The sequence below is a fragment of the Lolium rigidum genome, chromosome 1 (assembly GCF_022539505.1).
Source record: "Lolium rigidum isolate FL_2022 chromosome 1, APGP_CSIRO_Lrig_0.1, whole genome shotgun sequence".
Taxonomy (NCBI): Eukaryota; Viridiplantae; Streptophyta; class Magnoliopsida; order Poales; family Poaceae; genus Lolium; species Lolium rigidum.
This window is the reverse complement of record NC_061508.1, coordinates 276,060,856-276,066,855: the sequence shown is the minus strand read 5'-3', so window position 1 is coordinate 276,066,855 and position 6,000 is coordinate 276,060,856.

Below are 6,000 nucleotides of genomic sequence, written 5' to 3'. Positions count from 1 at the left end.
GTTTGAACATGCCGTGTTTGGCACGTGTGACCATGGTGTGCGTGTTAGAGGGTGACGGAGGTCGATGAATTTCCACCGGAGGAGAGGGAACACTCGACGATGGAGAGGGAGCTGTGTCCGGCGGAGCAGGAGACATGGGAGGGGTAGATGGGCCGAGAGAGGGAGGCCCATTGGGGCACGGAGAGGGAGGCCCGGAAGGCGAGGCCGGACCAGACGACGATGGACGTCGATCATCATGCAAAGCGGGTGCCGGGCGCGCATGCATAGCGGGTTGGGGAGCGACGGGGGACGGCTGAGTGGCCGCAAGTTCGAGAAGAAAATCGGAAGCAGCGGCAGGGTCAGCAGGTCGGTCTGGGGCATGAGCGAAGGGAAAGATTGACTCATCAAAGATGACATGGCGAGAGACGATGACTCGGCGAGTAGACATGTCGAGGCACCGATACCCTTTATGGTTGCTAGGGTAGCCTAGGAACGTGCAAGCAACGGACCGAGGCGAGAGTTTATGTTTGGTCATGGCAGACTGGTTAGGATAACAGAGACAGCCGAAGACACGCAGGTTTTGATAGTCTGGGTAGGTTGTGTAAAGGCGATGGTATGGGATAGAGAAGCCGATAGGCTGGGAGGGTCGGATGTTGACTAGGTGGGTGGCGGCGGCGACGGCTTCAACCCAATAGGTGGGTGGCATGGAAGACTGGAAGAGGAGAGTGCGGGTGACGTCGTTGATCGTGCGAATAGCACATTCGGCCTTGCCATTTTGCGCCGACGTGTATGGGCATGAGAGGCAAAGGTGGATGCCATGGGTGCGGAAGAACGAGGTTACGGTCGAGTTTAAAAACTCCGTTTCGTTGTCAGCTTGCATCCCTTTGAGAAGACGAGCAAACTGTGTGCGAGCGTAGGCAACAAATGCAATAAGAGTGTCGTCGGTGTCGGACTTCTGGCGTAAAGGAAATGTCCACACAAAATGAGTAAAGTCGTCGACAACAATAAGGTAATATTTAAACCCCGAATTACTCAAAATAGGAGAGGTCCAAGATCACAATGAACTAGCTGAAAAGGTTCGACACTTATCGAGGTAGACCTAGAAAATGGAAGGCGCACGTGTTTGCCAAGCTGGCAGGCGTGACAAACATGCGAGGCCACTTTATTACATGGGATGAACGACTGCCTATGGAGATGTGACATGGTGTCACGACCCGGGTGACCTAGACGTCGATGCCAGAGCTCGGTGGTGGCGGTGGCGATGAGTCCATGGGCGGTAGAGTGGAGAGCTGATGACGGAAAGACGTAGAGGTCGTGTTGGGGGGATGACCCCCGGTATGCCAAAGGCATGGCAAACTAGCCTTGTTCAGGCTGTTGAGGTACCGGTTTAAAGATTAATCCGGGTGACAAAGTTAAGTTTATGGCAAAGTGTAAGTGTACCGGTATCCCAAGAGGCGTATACTGGAATATGTTAAACTCAAGATGATACCGGAGTGCTGGCACGGGCCACACTGTAGCATGTCGGCACTCTGGTCAAAGATTCTCTCAAGGACTAGAGGACGAAGATGAGCGAAGCAGGTCAGATTTAAACGAAGCCTTGGCGCCAATGCAGAAGATGACGTAAAAGCTACCAGAGGATGTCATCGCTCCCTGATTAAAGACATACCGGTGTCACCTGATGCCAAAGAGGCTTTGTAAAGTAGTTTGTCCAGTCAAAGATGCCATTAGGGTTTCTTCCCATGTAAGCCACCCTCTCCCCTATATAAGGAGAGGGAGCACACCCTCGTGCGAGAGAGATCACGAGTTAGGAGATTAGTCCTAGAGGGAGAGCTTGTACTGTTCTTCTTCAACCTCTGGCCAAGGCCAAGTTCATCAATAAGATACCGGAATCCCATCCGAAATCCACCCTTGTGTTACCAAAACCATCCCCCGAATCCTCTAGCGCACATTCGGCCCCAACTTAAGCCATCCTATGGCATCTGTCTGTTCACCACGACGACAGTTGGCGCCCACCGTGGGGCCAGCAGCTGCGCTTGCTGGAGTTCATATTCGGGCGGGCCTCCTCACCGTCTCCGGCGAGTGCGTGGTCAGTGGCCTCGTTTACCGCCTCGGCTCGCTGGATTTCATCAACGACAATGTTGGCTGCTTCTCCAACGGCGGTAAGTTCCCCAAGAACGGCCACGTTATCGAGTTCGGCAGCCACCGCGTCTACCTCGGCACCGTCCCTATGCGTCAGTACCTCTCGCCGGTGCTGGTGGCGCCGGACCCGCCAAGATCTGCAGCTCGTGGGCTGCGCAACGGCTGCGCCGCCGGCAGCGTGGAGGTGTTGGTGGTTGGCGCGGCAGACGCCGGCAAGGAGGCAGTAGCGGAAGGCGCTGCGCAAGCGAAGTACACGCGCACAGCCAAGCCGCCGACCGAGCGCGACCAAATGGTTGCGGGTGCATCTGCAGCGCCACCGGAAACTCCACTCCAAGCGGCCATGAGCGTGCTGGCAACGCCCATCGCGCATAACATCGATCCGGCAGCGGCTCAAGCGTAGCTGGAGGCGCAGTGGCAGAAACTGCTCTCCGGAGGAGCGGACATCATCAGGGCACAGCGCGAGCTGAACCTAACCCTACGCGAGTATAATGCTGCCCATGGCTTTGCTTCCGTTAGCGCTCAACCTGCTAGAGTAGCGGAAAACCGGCTTAAAGGTCGTAACCTAGATCAGGATTTGCGCAAAGAGGTTCTTGCCGGAAACAGTTCGTCGGTATCTTTGAGCATTGTAGAGAAACCTAAGTACAGCAGTCCTGACAAAACAATAAAAGCTGCTAGGGCTGCAGTAGAGATGTGTGATTCGCTTACCGGTGATGCTTTAGCAAAACAACAAGATCGAGTTAGAGAGTTGCTAGAAATGATACAGGAACAAAATGCTGAGCTTGCTAGGGTAAACAAAGCAGCTGCGGCATCGAAATCAGTGCGTTCGGCAAAGAATGCCGGAAGCAAGTCGCATGGGCAGGCATCGTCCCCTCATCCGGACAGAAGAAGAGAAAAAGAAGTAAATGCGCAGCAACTGACTGTGTATGATCCGGTACTTGCCGGAAAACAACAGGCCGGGCAGACCGATGCCGGTAGAAAAAGGCAAGGGGCAGGTCGCGGCTATGCCGGAAACGCCTATGCCGTTAAAGGTGAAACCGGGCAAAATTATCGAGCTGCAAGGGCAGCATATGCTGAAGAGGAAATTCCACCACCAAGGTACCGGCAGGCAAGATCCGCGGTACCGGAACATTACGATGCAGCTGATTCTGGAATGGAAAGGGTCGGAGTTTACCGGAACCCGTTGGGAGAGCGTGTTGGGGAAAGACGCCTGCCAGACCAGGATGCGAGGCATAGGTTGTACAGAGTGCATCTTTCTGAGATAATCGAAGCCGAGGGCCCTCCGGGTCCAAAATGCTTTGGCCCGCGGATCATGAGGGAAGAGCCACCGGTGCGCAACTTCCAGCTGCCCCGTGATACAAAAACATACGATGGCACCACTAAGCCGGAAGATTGGCTTGCGGACTATATGACCGCAGTGTACGTTGCTGGTGGCGGAGGTACCGCCACGGGCGGAGGAAACAGGCGTTGGGCCGTGAGAATCATACCGTCCTTCCTAGTAGGACCAGCACGCATTTGGCTTAACAACTTGCCAAAAGGAAGTATAAATGGCTGGCTGGACTTCGAGGAAGCTGTCGTGAGCAACTTCAGCAGCACATACTGGAGGCCTAACAGACCGCAGCAGCTTGCTCTATGCCAGCAGCGCGCTAATGAAACGGACCGGGACTATCTGACCCGGTGGAACTCCACAAGGAACTCCTGCGAAGGGGTGATAGAAGCGCAAGCTATCGCTTGGTTCTGCAATGGGTGCCGGAGAGGCTCACCGCTGTGGCAGAAGTTGCAAAGAAACATGCCGGCAACTTTGGCAGAAATGATACGTGTGGCAGATAGCTACGCGCTGGGAGACCCAATGCAACCGGCAGTTCAAGCTGAGCCGACGCAAACTAGCCAGCCGCGCCAAGATCAGTACCGGGACAACCGGCACTACAAAAGAAGGGAAGATTTTTCCGGATCGAAGGTATGGTCCGCAGCAAGTGGCCGCGGTGCAAGATCATTTTGGCGCCAGTGGGAGCCAAAGACAAAAAACTGGATCGCAGCCGTGGGCGGGTCCAAAGAAACAATGGGTTGAAAAGAAACCGTCGCAAAATGAAGATAGATACACCATGGAATCCGCGATGGATCAACCGTGCTGGTGGCACACACCAAATCCGGCGAGACCGGCAAACCGTTTGACGAAAGATTGCTCCTGGACCAAAAGGTTGATGGAGAGGGGCATGATGAAAGATGCCAGGGACCAAGGTTCCGGAAGATTACCACCACTACCACCACTTACCGGTGCAAACGCACAACCGGTACAGCCGCAGCCAAACCGGCAACAGCAAGAAGTTCATCAGGTGGGGGATGGCAACGGCCAAGGACCACCACCGGCACCTTTGGGCCGGAACGTTTATCAAGATCCACACCTGTGTTGTGTTGTGTTTGTCACTGAACCCACAGATAAGCAAAGTATGCATCGCCGTTCCATGGAAGTGAACGCAGTGATACCGGCAGTTCCAAAATACATGTTGTGGTCGGATCAGGAAATCACATGGTCATTCAATGTAACATCCCAAATTTTCAAATAAAGGAAGAAGAACAATTCCAATTATCCAAATTTCAGAACCAACAAAAACTTTTACTTTGCATATAGTACTCTGCATAGGACTTGTGCATTTTGAGTGATATGCCATGATGATTGTTACCTTGTGTATATGATGAACTCCAAAACCCTAGAGTGATCAAATGACCATCATAAATCAAAGCCATCAAAAGGAGAAAGAAATCCAATATTATAAAAACCCTAAAAACCCTAACATATGGTCTATGGCATTTTTGTAAATTTGACCCTAGACCCATTTGATCTTCACCAATAGTTGTAATGTGATATTAATAAGTAATTACAACTTTGAGAATCAAAGATATACCAATTTAATCAAATTCAAAATTGAAAATATGACCACATATGATAATGGTCATTTTTGACTTTTATAGCCTGGTCACCACTTTGAGCCTCTCTATTTCAAAATTTCTAAACTAAACAAATCCAACTCTTTGTATGTCATCCAAGTACACAACAAGGTGAACAACTTTTGTAAAGATCATGATATCAAATTCACTTTTAATCACAAGATATAAGCATACCAAGATGAGACATTGAAACAGATTCAACATTCCCAATTTCCAAAATTTGATCAAACCTTGCTGCCCCTTGACCATTTCTTGGCTCAACCAAGTCCCCTGGACATCCCTCTACCTAGCCAATGCCAGAGCACGCCATGGACACGACCAGATCATGGCCAGCCATGGCCATGCCGGCCACGTCGCCCTCGACACGCCTCCCTCTCTTTCCCTCCACGATCTGCCTCGCCACCTTGTCCACTAGCTCGCTCTCGATCCCAGAAGATCTCCCGTACTCGCCCTTGACCGAGGAGACGATGACAAGACCCGGACGACGCGCGCCCAGTACGTCCCAGGTACGCCGCGAGCGGCATGGGCGACGTCACTGGCGCACGGACACGCCCACGCGGCGCTCGCCAAATCTCGCCGTACCCGACCACATCCGCGCGCCGTAGTACTTCTCTCGCCACGCGGAGCTCGCCGGACACGCCGACGTCATGCCTTGGCGACCACGGCCGCCGGAGAGGACGAACGCGCCCGCCACGGCCGCGACAGTACACGCACCCGCCCGACCACCGTACGCGTCGCATTAACTCTCCGCGGACGATCGCGGATTCGCCGTACCCTCACGATCGTCGCTGCGTCACGCCTAGCCCTCTAGCTCGCCGGAGACGCCGCGCTCGCGACGACCAGCTCCATGCCTCGCAGCACCCCTTCCCTCCTATAAATAGAGCACTCCCTGGACACAACCAAGCACACCACCATGATCACCACTCACCACCACCTCGC